Source organism: Camelus dromedarius, chromosome 7 (assembly GCF_036321535.1).
Source record: "Camelus dromedarius isolate mCamDro1 chromosome 7, mCamDro1.pat, whole genome shotgun sequence".
NCBI classification, from domain to species: domain Eukaryota; kingdom Metazoa; phylum Chordata; class Mammalia; order Artiodactyla; family Camelidae; genus Camelus; species Camelus dromedarius.
The window spans coordinates 43777846-43792204 of NC_087442.1; the positions used below are offsets into that span (position 1 = coordinate 43777846).

The 14359-nt window shown below is 42.4% G+C and overlaps 1 long non-coding RNA gene across 2 annotated transcripts in view; it reads right to left on the reverse strand.

Annotated features, from left to right (window-relative positions):
* Window positions 1–4500: 4500 nt before the first annotated feature.
* The window catches only part of LOC135321683 (uncharacterized), a 126003-nt gene continuing 116144 nt past the window's right edge, over window positions 4501–14359 (reverse strand). For both annotated transcript variants that reach the window (XR_010381652.1, XR_010381653.1), the window contains exons 3-5: window positions 12285–12382; window positions 6312–6396; window positions 4501–5790 (exon numbers count right to left, since the gene is read on the reverse strand). This is a non-coding gene — a long non-coding RNA (uncharacterized LOC135321683). The remainder of the gene's footprint in view (window positions 5791–6311; window positions 6397–12284; window positions 12383–14359) is intronic.

Here is a 14359-nt window from a genome sequence, read left to right on the forward strand (position 1 = left end):
GGTCCCCTCACTTCCCTCCCATACTGAGCCCCAGCCCTAGCCCTGATACAGTGTAAAACCCCTCAAGACATGGTTTTTAAATCTTGGGAGGCATGCCAGCTTCTTCAGCTGGACAGCATGGCCAAGAAAGAGTGGCTAAATAGTTAAGTCATTGACTTTCAAGCGAAACAGGCTGGGTTTGTATTCCACCTGTGCTGTTTATCAGCTGTGTCACTGGGAAAACTATTTAACCTCTGCATCAGTTTATTCGTCTGTATAATGAGCTTCATGGGGAGAGCACATCGTCAGTGCCCTGCCCTTACCTTCCACCTGACAACATCCAACTGCATTCCTTGCCCTAAAGCTTTTTCTGGTGGTCAGAGCCCCCTCTGTGCTCACTGGCAGGCTGGATGCACCACACAATTAATGCTCCCCAAGAGCAGCTCTCAACCAATGAGGATGGGAGTTGATGTCTAAATTGGTGTTTATATATAAATACCTCAACTCCTTCATCCCTTGAATGGGACAACTCTAAGACACAGTTTCTATAGCAACTCCCAGATTGCGACAGCAGATCAATCTCCACTTAGCCTCAATGGTCACTTGTTTAATAAAAATAAAAATAAATAAATAAATAACCTTCACCAGCTGCCTCCTTTCTTTGTTTCACTTCCCCGCTTACCTTCTGGGGTTTCCCAAAATCGTAATTTCAGAGGGTGCCCTTTTCTCATTGGTTTTGGGGGAGAGTGAGGGCTTCCTTTTCTTCATTGGTCTCTCCAGAGGAAAAGCCTATTTCTAATTGGTCCCCCTAGTAAGATGTGCTTGTTTATTTTAAGCCTGTGGTCAGGGAGACTCTGCAAATCTACACAAGATTTTTCTGGTTCCAAGATTTATTTGGTCTCTTTTTACAGCCATCCTCAAAATCCAGCAGTGAGTCTTCCCAAAATACTGTAAGTTTCTGCATTCCTGTTGTTCGATACTATCCTGGGATTATCATTTGAAAACATCATTATTAGGACAGTGAATTAAGTTGCACGTTGCTATTTCCTTTCTGAAATTGGTACACGCAGCCCCACCTCATCCTATAAAGTGGTGGACCAATCCTACATGACCAAGTGATGGACTTGCTGCCTCCCAGGGTCACAATCCCACATCTCCAAGGACAGCACAGCAAATTTTTAAAATCACAAATTCTACTTTATTCTTGACTTCCAGTATATAATTGGGAATATCCCCACACGGGGAAAAAATCCGTTGAATCAGTTTTGCTCTCTTTGCCTTGCAGGATCTTGTAAGAATTCAGGCATTCAAGAAATGAGCAACTATACACCAAAGGCTTAGGATTCCCTGGTAATGGTACCCATTGAGAATTAGCAGTTATTCATGGGAGGGTTGACGTCTAGCGCTTGTTAGCACATTTAATTGGAACAGAGGTGTTAATGAAAGTAGTATTTGCATTTACTTCTCATCAAGGCTAAAAGACACTGGGTAGAAGAGTCAGGTCAAGTTCATCTTCTAGGGGAAAAGGCAATTCAGAGCACAAACCCTCTTAATAGAGAGTCACATAACAATAACAGCTGATGTTATTATTACTCCTTATTATTTTAACTTCAGCCTTTAGGTCAGGGCACCTACACAAAGGAGTTCCTGCAGGTCTGGGCACCTGGGAGCCGCATCCAGCTCAGGGTGTGGCACTCTGTGCAGGCTGCCATTCTCATAGCAGAACCAGGGTCAACTCCCTCTGGACAGTCAACTCCTCTCTGAGGGTCCATAATTCAGGAGAAGTCTGGTAATTTTGATTTGTCTCAGGATAACATTTGTTTCCATTCTTCCCCCCTTTTAATCAGTTCAAAGTCAGACCCGTTTTGGTGCTGATGGGCCGGCAGCATCCTTAGGGAGCGCTCACGATCTCTTTTCTGCTCATTTGAGGTATTTGGGAAGGCCTGGTAGACAGCCTCTTATTGGAACCAATGAGGCCCATATAAAGCTTACGGGATGTTGACAAACTTGCTCTTGGCTTTCGTAAAATTTCTTCCTCTGGTGTCTTGGACAGCCCCATAACTTGTCCATGGAAAGGGCTGCTTTGGAAAATTGCACTCTTTATGGTGGCAATTCAGTCTCACAGCGGAGTCCTTGATGGTAAAAGGTATTTAAATTCAAAAGCAGATTTTGATATAAAGTCTATGGAAACCCACTCCCTCCCAGTTATTTGGATACCCTCGCCAAGCAGAGACCTTGGGGCTGGCTGCTTCATGCCTATTTCGTTTTCCCATTCAATCCATTTTCACTGAAAAGGAGACATAAGCAGTGAAGCCAATATAGTTTTATTGGATCCAATGCACTGCCACTAAAACAAATATATGTACACTCAGGCCAATACACTTTTATTAAAACAAATAGAATTTAATTCAAACCAGCATTCAATACGTTTTCTCAAAGCAATGAAATTAAGCACTACCCGTACTTCTGCTCAATATGTTTTCCCAATCAAATCCGTTTGAACAAAGTGAAATATATTTATCATAGATAACATAGTTTTATTAAAAACAAAATCACTGAAACCAAGTTTTCCTTTGAACTGATAGATAAAAATTCTAACCAATTGTACAATTAGATCAGAGAAACAGACGTATTTTTACTTCAGTGAAAACCGTTTCTAGTCAAGTCCACTTTGAAACACGCTAATGAATAATAAAAGTTGCTCCAACAATGTCTTTAATGGAGTATTTTCTCAAAAGCATGTCCTTTGGGGTTGAAGTATAATCTAGAAAATAAAAAACACTTAGGGAAAAAGGACAGTGCTGGGAATATGATCACAATAAATTCCGATTTGTAACGATTAACGATTAAATATTTCAGCCTACCTATGTGTACTCAGCGTGAACACGTGTGAACACACAGACATGCTTGGGGACATTTCAGAGCCGTGTTTGCTACCATATCCCATTATCCAGAAAAAATCTTCTCTTTTCAGTGTTCAGACATAAATTCTCATCTGTCTGAGGTTCCCTAGGGATTACCAGGAGAGCCTGATGGAATGGGAAGTTGGGTATTTGTATAGCTCTTTGGAAGAGATTTCAGTCTTGGTGCTTAGGTCACATACCATCTTCAGGTCTTCTGAAGAACCATGGAGAGGGGAGAACCACTTCCAAATGCCTGTACCTTTTGTGGGGGTAACGAAGTCACTACTTACAAGCCAGAGTATCCAAATGCATTCCTCCTCTACACAGAGCCACCGTGCTCCTGACATGAGCAGACCCTCAGGTGGAGGAGCATGTCTAGAGAAATTAGAACCCCTGTCCCTATCAGGGAACATTAGGGCTCTACCCCACGGCCCACGTGAACCCCATCCTGTCTGCCTCTGCAGTGATCCCCACCCTCAGTCTTCTCTGCCTCCATTCTGCCCTGAGGTTGCAGGTCACAGGGACAGAAACAAAGAATCCTACTCCCTTCACTAAGCAGCCCAGAAAATGCAATCTAAGTCAAGACTGTAGGATCCCTGTACAAGTTCCTTCTTCCTGCCTAGAAAAGTGCAAAAAAGTATAGATTGTGCCCACAAGTCATCGGACAAATAATTCATTGACCTCTGGGCACCCTGGCCTTGAATGGACTAGACCCATCCTCCCTGAAACACAGCTAGTCACGGAGGATCCCTGAGAACAATTAGCCCCAGATGTTCACTACGCAATTGTTTATAAAGGTGAAATGCTAGAAACTCACATACCTAGCATGGAGGGGACTGGCTAAATATATTGAAATACCATCTTCCTGATGTCTTCTATCACATTAATATCAACACAATATTGCAAGGATTCAAAGTGATATTGTAGAGACATTTATTGAATGGGAAACGTTCGTGGCATATGGTTAAATTTAAAAAAATGTTTAACAAAACATTATGAATAGTAATTTCTTATCTTTGCAAAGGAGATATGCATATTTATGCATAGACAAAACGATGGAAAGACGACACCAAAATGTTAATGGTGGTTAAATGAGTGGAGGGGTTATAGATGTCTGTTTTTTAACCTGCAATTTATAAATTACCTACAATAAGCATGCATCATTTTTGATACAAGAAAAATTTATTTTAAAAGCCATTAGTTTTTAAAGAAGGATGTTAAGTTCAACCTAAAATGTAGTGACCAAATATTGGGTCTGCCTCTGTAATCTTAACTCTGCCATACTTTCTGAAAGGGGTAGTTTTCCATGTCACATTTTTTGTCTTTATGCAAGACTCAATTTGAAGGCTTGGCTCAACTGGTCATCCAACACCCACTAATACAAGAACCCAGGTAAGAAATTCCTCCCTGAGTTTGTTGCAGGAAGCAGTGGCTCAGGGAAAAAAAAAAAAAAAGACACGCATGCTTTATTTTGTCAGATGAAGGGAACGGCGTCTCCCCAGATTCTCTGCCTTTGCACAGAGCTGCGCCTAGTTGTTCCAGTGCTCTCCTCCCAGGGGTCTGGGAGCAGCTAGTGCCTCTGCTTCTTTTCAGTAACTTCAGTTCTACTTTCTTCCTCTTTTCTTTTTTTTTTTTTTTTTTTACTGTTTACTTATAAATGAGATCCAGATTTATTTTGGAAATAGATTTGAATTACAAAACAAAAATCCTATAGAAGAAAATCCTAAACAAATATAAATATTTGACCATGCTTATGCAAAGAAAGTTTGTATTGCTTTCTCGGTGTCCAGAGAGCCCCCGCTACACCGGGTGAGTGACACATGAGGAGGAACCCTGCGAGAACTGGAGCTTGGGGGTCATCTCATTCCCCTTGCTCGGGTGCACAATCCTCCATCCTCTGCTTGGCACCAACAGGGACAGGTCAGCTTTCCTACCTGGGGGGGAGGGTGGCGTGGAGGCGGTGGACAGTGAGCCCAGGAATGGAAGGTATCCTTCTTTGGGATCATCTGTGTGCCGTCCTGGGGGAGGATTTGCTGTTCTGGGCTGCTTCATTCACGTGGTTCCCAGTCATGTGTTCAGCCCCTGCAGTTCAACTGAGTCTTTATTGAGTATTTTCCTGTGCCCCACTGTGAGGATGAATGCCAGGGACGAGAAGGAAGAAGGAGAGAGGGGTGGTTTGGTGGTTGGTGGTAGAGAAAGATACAGATGGACAGGCAGTCAGAGAACAGAAGAGACGACACAGAGTACACAGAACATGTTTAATTAATACTGACATTTATCCAGCTGCAGTTGAAACCCTGGGTGGAATAATTTCTGTTCACTGTATTGTTTTAGATGAAAATGGTAGAAATAAATGGAACTGTCAAAATTGTAAACCTTCCCATCTTCATTTAAAAAAAAAAAGAGTTAAGAAATGAAAAGCAGTAGTCAAGAAGGCAGGAGTGTTCTGAGATTTCATTTTTCCCACCCCAGGCAACGTTCCTGATGATGCTTGGCATCCAGGCACCCTGTTTTCCGTCCTGCTACTAACAGCTACTTCATTTTCTTCTCCCTCGGGAAGGGTCGCCCAGAGCCCCAGCCTGTAGTTATCCTCCCTCACGTGCCTTCAAAGCACTCCACTCACCAGTTCTTCTCTGGTCCTGGGAAAATGCCTTCTCCAGAAGCTGTCCATGCATTAACCAGTCTAAACCTCTTAATGACCCTCTGAGGTGGACATCTTACCCCCATTTCACACAGGTGGAAACCGAGCCTCAGGAAGTTGAGTAACCGACCCAGATCATATAGCTCCTGCAAGGACTGAGTGACAGAGCGAAGATTCAGAGCAGTCAGCTGACTCCAGAGCAGACGATCTGCCATACTCCTCGCTGCTTTTCCAGGATGTCACAGGATCGTCCAGCTCCACGTGCACCTGGTGCAGAAGAGGAAACTGAGGCCCTGAGAGGTGCAGTGGCTTGCTCAAGGTCACCCTGGTCCTGGCAGCTAACCTTGGGCTCTCTCCACTCCACCACATTGCATAGCTCATTATATTCAAATACTTCAGCTAATACGTTCAGATGCCCAAAACATGCCACAAAAATTACTGCCAACATTTTCTAAGAGAAAGCTGCTTAGTTCCAACCTTTATCCATCATTTTTTTTTAAACCTGAGGCCTTATAAATAGCACAGCTGTGGTTTTGTTTCATCTCTCATTTCCTCTCCCTGCCCTCAGGTGGGGATGCCAACGTGTGACCACGTGGCTCTAAAATGGACCAGCAGGAGAAGGAAAAGGCTTGGAAAAGATGAGAAGAGGATTAGCTCTCTCTTTCAATTCATTTCCAATCAATGCCCTTCCTCTGTCCCTAGGGATCCAGCCTCAGTCGGTTGGGCTTGGAAAGTGACTGAAGCCAAAGGTTGGTCTGTGAGGGAAAGAGGAGGCAGACACGCCCCACCTGCCCAGGTGCAGGCCCCAGTCCATTGCTGCTTCTCCTTGCGTGGGAGAGGGCCAATCGCCTGTTTCTCTCAGATCCACAGACCCTATCAAGAAAAGAGACCAGAAAGAGACAGTTAATATTTGTTGAAACATGGAGTTAGTGTTGATGGAGACACACGGGGTGGTAGAAAGAGTATGAACTTGAGAATCAGAGGGATTTTGTTCAGAGTTGGGACTAAGCTGACTAACCACTCAGCTAGGGGCTAAGTTATTTAACCTCTCTGAACCTCAGCTTTCTCATCTGTAAAATAGAACACTAGCACACAGTGGGCACTCAGGATGTATTTGATGAACTGAAAGTAGAGTACCCCAAATCATTTGGATTACTGGTTTAAAATAAGCAGCATAACCTAATTCCTGTCCATCTGGAATCCAATTACCCAGTGTGGAGTTTCAAAAGCAACAAAGATCTTAATGGCTGGATGTCATTGGGGTCATCCTAAAATGTATTAGATCTCTGATAGCTCATGTGGATCCTGAGACCTGGAGGCAACGCACAATGCACAGAGTCAGCCCTCTTTATGTTGTTCAAGTTGTTAGACTGACTTAAATTCGCAGGACCACTCACCCATGAGTAACACTATGTGTGAACACATCACATACACGTGCGTGCCTGTGCGCTCTCACACACACAGGACCACAGAGCTCACTAACGGGAAGGGGCGGAGGGGCAAGCATTGCATCCAACCATCACGAGCTCCACTGAGCTCAAGCATGCATGTGAGTTTTCCCTCTAACAGCCCAACAGGCTAGAGTATCCCCAAGCTTTTAAGTAATGTATTTACTATCCAAACCCTAGCAGACATCTTCCTGAAGTCCAGAAGCAGTCTTTCAAGAAGGAAAAGGAACTAACTGAACTGAAGATGAGTGGCGTTTCTCAGCAATTTTCTCACATCTCACATCCCAACTTCAACAAAATCAAGCCTGTTCTTGCCTCGTCCCCGACGGCTCTGCCAGCAGAGTGAGTGAATTGGGGCAGATTTCGGTTTTAAATGTCTGCCAGTATCATTTGGGCCAATTAGCTTACATGGCTGGACACTGTGTTTCAGCCACCGAGAATGTTCTTTTCCTGTCAGAAGCTCTGACAGCCCAACGCCAGAGTGAAATATCAGTAACCTCTTAACATTTTTCTTGATTTCTTTAAGAGTGAACATGAGACATATTAAGAACAACAACCCAATCATTAAACCCCGTGCGGTTCTCCTAGGAGCCAGCTCTATGGCTTTAATCAGATTATGGACAACTCATTCCCATCCCAGCCATTTATCTTCTTTGTTTGTGCACACACCAAGCGGCATTCTTCTCAGCATCAAAAAATAGTCATCAAAATTGAGAACCACAAAGACCTTCCATTATGTATGGTGTTAAGTAACATCTATTTGCTTTCATTAGTTTTCAAACAACAAATACACTAGTTCTGATTAAACCTGGCACTTGTTAATTAGATGCAAGGTCCGGGGTTGTTTTGTCTACAATAAAGGATTACTTACGAATGAAGCCGGAGCTGAAATTTCAGGCTCCCAGGCCTCAGAAGTCACCTGCCTCCGCGTGCTTCCTCAGTGAAAGTTTCCAGACTCAGAATGGCTGCAGCGGATGTGAGCTTGTCACAGAAAGTTACGTTTTGGGGAGTATGGTTTTGGTTTTAAGCCCTCAGCTTTATCACCCGTTTTATGGGCCAGAGTTAAATGGCAGGACAATGCCATTTGCTCTCTTACTGCTCAGCACTCACAGCCATCATAAACCATAATTAGAAGTAAAACCACCGCATAAATAACATGACAGGAAAATGGCCACCAGGACAAGCCAGACTGGCTGTGGGAAACTTCACCGGGTCCTGGGTATCCATCATACTTCAGGGGCACTGCGTGGTTTTGCCCATATTTGTCTTTCAAAAGCCAAAATGGGAGCCGTTTTGACTTTCAAATAAGCTCTTACAAATAGACAATGTCCATTTAAACAGACTGCTGCTGAATGTGATGTAGAAACCCTACGCTTGGAGGCCAGGACAGCTGCAAGGGCTGAGAGGGAGAGGAGGGGAGCCAGAGGCTTGGAAGAGAAAAGGAAGTGGCTGGTGAGGAAGAGGAGGCGTGGGTTTCCCCAACAGGGAGGTCTGGATAGATTTCACTCCAGAACCAAGAAAGTCCTGCACACCACTGAGCCTGGAAGGTTGCACTTCCACTGTGGGGACCAGTGACGTTGTGTAACCTCGCAGATGTTGCTTCCATCACTTAAACTCAGTGATGAAGTGGAAGCAGGGAGACTAATATTTTTGAGCACTGAAGCATTTTACATCAATTTTCTTTAATTCTCGTACCAGCCTTAGGAAGTCAGAGAAAAGAAACTGAGTCCTGCCCTGGGACAGGGCCCTGAGGAAACCAGACCATCAGCCCAGCTTCTGCTTTTGGCCTGCCCGTTTGCAAAGAGGCATCAGAGAGGAATTAACATAAGGGCACCATACAAATAATCAGAAGCGTTTCCTTTTTTCCTGATTTAGCCTCCCTCACGCAGGGGTTAGGAAACAAACCAGAGTAAACCTGGAATGGAAGGGACGTGGTGGACAGTGTTTTTCAATTTTGAGTCACTTTAAAATTTGATTTAAGTACACCCACTTTCTTTAAAAAAAAAAAAAAATCAGATGTATTTTTCTGTAGAGCAGCCAGAATACTAAAGGTCTAACCTTCACGTGGAATCACAGAGAACATTGCTCCGGACAGTCTAAAAGCCCACAGGTGTTCTCCAAAACAGTTGGTTTGTTTTCTCCTTTACTTCCTTCCTTGGCAAAAATCAATCAAAAATGTTAAAACAAACAAAATTCATCAAAAACTGTTGAGAGTTTTTGTTTTTGTTTTTCAAGAAACATTACGTCTGGGAATGGCTCTCTACACACGGAGGTAACACAGCTCCCTTTCACATGTGGGGGTTTTGTCTGCATTTATATCTCTGCAGGCCACATATGGTGTGACACAGACATTTTTTTAATTAAGATATGAAGTGCTCATTTTTTTTGTGGACCTGCTATATTCTAACAAATTTACTACACGTCTCAGAAAACACATAGCTTTGCCAAAGTTGGTGAGTAGCCTAGCATGGTTTATCTCCAGCCCACAGCTCTTTCCCTGAATTCAATACTGCAAGCACAATTTAATGCAAACCCAATTTATGACTTAATGCTCTAGGGACTGTAGTGGGAGATTGTTACATTATTCTTTTCTAATCCTATTTGTGTTTTAATTTGCTAAGTCTGTAATGAGGTGCATGCCTTGAATAGATTCAAGATCTTTCACATTGCTTTTGACTTTGTTTAATATAATAGATTTTACAGTTTGCATTAAATACCCAGGTGCTGCGGTCAGTATTATCTCTTTATTTTCTCAACTAGAGTGAATAAACTTACACCGTGAAAGTAATTGTGTACATGTTTCCTTGTTTATTGTAATGGTTTATTTCCTATTATAATTCTTGATTCAAATTACATCCAGTTCTCCAAAAGTCAGTTCTCCATGGGCTCTAACTTCCCCCTTTCCATACAATTGTTCGTCTCTGAAAAGAATGGAGACTTGGCTGACAACTGATTAGTTGTGTAATAAGAGAATAAGTTTTCTAATCTAAGTTATGGTACTTCAGTTCAACAGGAAGGAAGAAAGGGAGGAAGGGAGGCAAGGAGCGAGGAAGGGAGGGAAGGAGGGAGGGAGGGAGAAAAGGTGCTGTGTCACCATACACTCGCTATTTTATTTCTGGTGTTTGGCTGAACTGTACCATCCCTAATCAGAGCTGCTACATCACCCAAATCCACAGTGTGTCATTTACTGTCCATAACTGTGTTATAGCCAATTATAGCTAAATTCTCTCTTCTGTATGCACAATCAAAGGGCGTCTGGAATGCCTTTTGCTATATTCTGAATCCTATTATTGCAGACATGTTTATTGCACTCAGAAGATGGCTTTCTGAAATTACATTGGAATTGTACAACCCACCTGCCACTTACAAACAAAAGGATTTAAACATTTCTTAACAAGCAGAAAGTTCATTGAGCTCTTTCCCAGTAACTTTTCCCATGTTATTTTCTTCCGTGACCATTTTTATGAGACTCGTTGCTCAAGTCTCTATATATTTGTAAAAATATGGAAGCTCTCTGGTTAAGGGTTATTTTTAAATTTATACCAACATGGAAGGTCAAAAAGGAGCTGCAAATTGGCTGTCAACGCTTGTGGTATATGCTTGTGACAATTTTCATTGTGAAATTTTTCTCGGACTGTGTATACAGGGATTGCAAAATGGACCCTAAATTATATCTATCTGATAGCCCTGAAATCACTCCTTTAGGTTGCTTGTCAAAGAAAAAAAATTTCAAGTTATGTCCTTAAATTTCATTTGGGGCCATTTTAAGAGGAAAGTGAGTGGTGTTAGAAAGACACATGATGTCTATTTGAAAATGGAGTACCTCATCATTAATTATTAAGGGAGAAATGAAAGTGTTTCTAAACCCAATGTTTTCCTTTCCCCTTCTGCTGAAGTTCATACTCTTAAACGGCCCCCCGCCCCCACCGACCAAGCTTACTTTATTACTGGTATTTGCCTCCAAGAGCCAGGGGATATTACTACCTTTTTATTTGCTATTTTTACAGGACCCAACAAAGTGCTTTTAAAATATATAACCACTTAATTCAAGTCAAGCTTCTTCAATACTCCTTTCATTCAAGCCCTTTCTAATTTGTTTTCCTCCAGCCAGGAGCCCAGAGAAGACACTGTGATTTATGTTTTCATTTATTTATTTTATTTGGTCTTTTCATTTAAGAAAAGAGATTCTGCACAACCCCCACTGCCCTCAGTTCTGCATCATCTCACTGCACTCCACCCCTTTGGATCTGGACCATTAAGATTTTCTCAAGGCCAGGCTTTGGAGTTTTAAGTGGATTTCTTCAGAGCTTAGACTGGAGGGGGCTTGGCCTGGGGTGCCCCGGGGGGCACCAGGGATGGGGGGCTCTCTACACCACTCAGGGCAGCAACAACCCAGGGCTTTATATTACCCTCTTCTTGAAGACAGCCTCTATCTCTTCCTTCCTTTACCACTTCACACCCTGCCCGGTACAGAGGTTCCCAGACAGAGTCCTGGGGGAACTCAGCCTTTCCCCAGTGATGAAGGATGCTTTGCCACAGGCTTAAATTTCCACATTGTTGCTCAGGTCGACATACTGTTTTCGTTTGGGTGCTGGGCATGGGGTGGAGGAAACTTCTACATGACATTTTAAGAGTTTGGACTTGACAGTTAAGAGCCATGGTTTGAGTGTCAGTTCCACTTCTTACCCAGTGGCCTTGAGTGAGTCAGTCCTCTCTACACTGATTCATTGATCTAGCCGGTCAGCCAGCAAATACTTGTTAGTCACCTGCTACATGCCAGGCACTGAGTTAGGCACAGTGAGTAATAGGTAACAACACAGGCATGGTTCCCACCCATACTGGTCTAGCGACATCAACAGATGGGCAAACAATGACAGTTAAATGTGTCAGGCATGGTAATAGGGGAAGCCAGGAAAGCCTTCGGGGAAACAGTGGTATGTAAATGACATGAAATCAGTTTCCTCCACCGTTAAATAGGAGGTAATATAATACTTGCCTCATGGGGGCGCTGTGAGGATAAGTGTGATAATATCCAGTAGGGCTTTACATTGCTCCTAACGTGAAGTCAAAACTTAGTTAAAAAAACATGGGAAAGCAGTTATTGTCATTATTGCTGAGTACTATCTCAGGATTCCCAAAGAAATTAACAGAGTTCTTGTTTTTTTTTAATAGAGAGGACTAAACAATAATGCTGTCTGTAGAGCATTAAAACAAATTTTAAATGAGTATTTATACATTGAGAATCGTATTATATTTGCTCAGTCTAATTTCAGAAATGAATTCCCACAGAGACAAACTTTGGCTTCCACATACCATGAAACGAAACCGCCTTTAGGAGACCATAGTTCATTCCACTAAGGGCTATGTCTTGGCGGATACCAGGTGGGTGATGAAGTTCTTCAACACAATTCCTGAAAGTTATAAAATAATCAAGCATTAGTGAGCATGCTCTTTGATTACTTACACAAATGTCACAAATATTTGGAGAAAATCATCTATTAGCTATAACAGAATTCGTCTCAGGAGAGAGCTCTATCTTCATTTTTAGCAAATACTTAGATGGGCCATTTTAGTGCCTCAGATGGGGCCCAAGACAGAGGTGAATTGCTCTGCTTAGTAATTTTGAGGTTCTGGGAGTGGCCTCAAAAGCAGAGAGAGAAGAGTATTTTGAGGGATGGGGACAGAGCAGCTGGTAGGAGATGTTTAGGAGGAAGGCTGGCGAAGAGGTCACCTTGATATGGGTATGACAGAGGCAATATTACCAAAAATGATGTCAAATGTTCAGTTTTTAGTAATCAGTTAGCTGTCGGCCAAGCCGGACTGCTAGGTAACATTTGCTGTGTGCGAGCACCCATCCTCACACGGAATTGTCACCACGGGTCTCTCTATATTGCATTACATGAGTAGTTATTTAGGATGTGGCTTGGTGGCTCGAGGGCAGAGAAGAAAGAGCAGCCTTAGGGTCCGAGAGCGATCCAGGTGTCAGCAGCAACAACGTATTGCAGGAAGAGACTCCCAAGAACATGAAAGTCACAGAAATCGTGGGCACAGCAATGATATTCATACGGCACATGGACGAGAGGGTCTCAGCTCGTTTTACCTGACCCGGGCTATATGCCTACATATAAATTATAACAAACCCTTAATTCTTCTTTCATTGGAAATTCTTCCTAAGTCAAGGTAACCTGCAAATTTAAGCACTAAACTGGATGAGCCCTCATGTCAGGTTTTGGAGTAAATGACTAGTTGAAAAGATTACATGTAGCTACTTTTTCAGTTTCACAGATGCCGGCAAAGGCTCCTTTGCATTCTAACAGTACTATCCCTTTAAGTAGGAGAAGCCTGTCATCAATGAATGGTTGCTGGTTGCTGATCTAATGATTAATTGATGGCAAAGGGTCTCTAATGACCTAATAGCTCATTAGGGTTGACTGAGCCAGCAGGGGTCTTTGAAAATGTTTTTTATTCCACTCTGAGGCTTTGCAAGTTTTCCTGTACATACATCAGACCACAGCCCAGGTTATTAAAACTACAAATGTGAAACCACAGCAAGAACAGGATGGACCTACAAACATAACTTGGGAGTACAGGGCAAATATGGAACCCCCATGGCAGAGATGTGTAACACTGCCAAAATCATGAGATGGGGAACTAGAGAGAGACTGCTGGGAAACAAGTGGGTTCCAAATAGGTGACATCTTATGCCAAAAACTAAATTGTCACCATGATAGTGTAGAAACGGTTTCAGAGTAGGTAAATTCACTATTCATTCCTCATCTAATAAATTCATGTTTATTAAATACCTATTACTCCTATGGTAATATGTATTAAATGCTTTATATACATTATATCAATTTATACAATGCAATGGTCATTTCACATATGAGAAAATTGAGCCTCTGGCAAGTTAGGAGGCCCAAAGTGTTACACAACATGTGCTTTATACACACACACACACACACACACACACACATATATTATATATACACACACATATTTTATATATATATAAACACATATTTTATATATATATATATATATATACACACACATACTAGGTCAGACACAGATCTGGGACTCAAATCCAGGTCTCTCTCCAAAATTCCTGCTTTTTTGTTTCTTACCACATTGTTCCCTAGCAAGGTTCAACTCAAAACATCTTATTTCTTGAAAATGTTTGTCTCTAAAGATAATAGGGAAAGGTGATTACTTTTGGTAATAATTTTTTAAAAAAACAGCCAATTCTGGTAGCATGAATAATTAAAATATTCAGTTAAGCCCCAAGCCACAGCGACGGAGGGGTCTCATTCATCTTTTCTTTCCCACACTGAGCCCTCCACTCCCAGGCCATGACCAGGACGCTCTGTGGACGGATGAGTTCCCTTCCT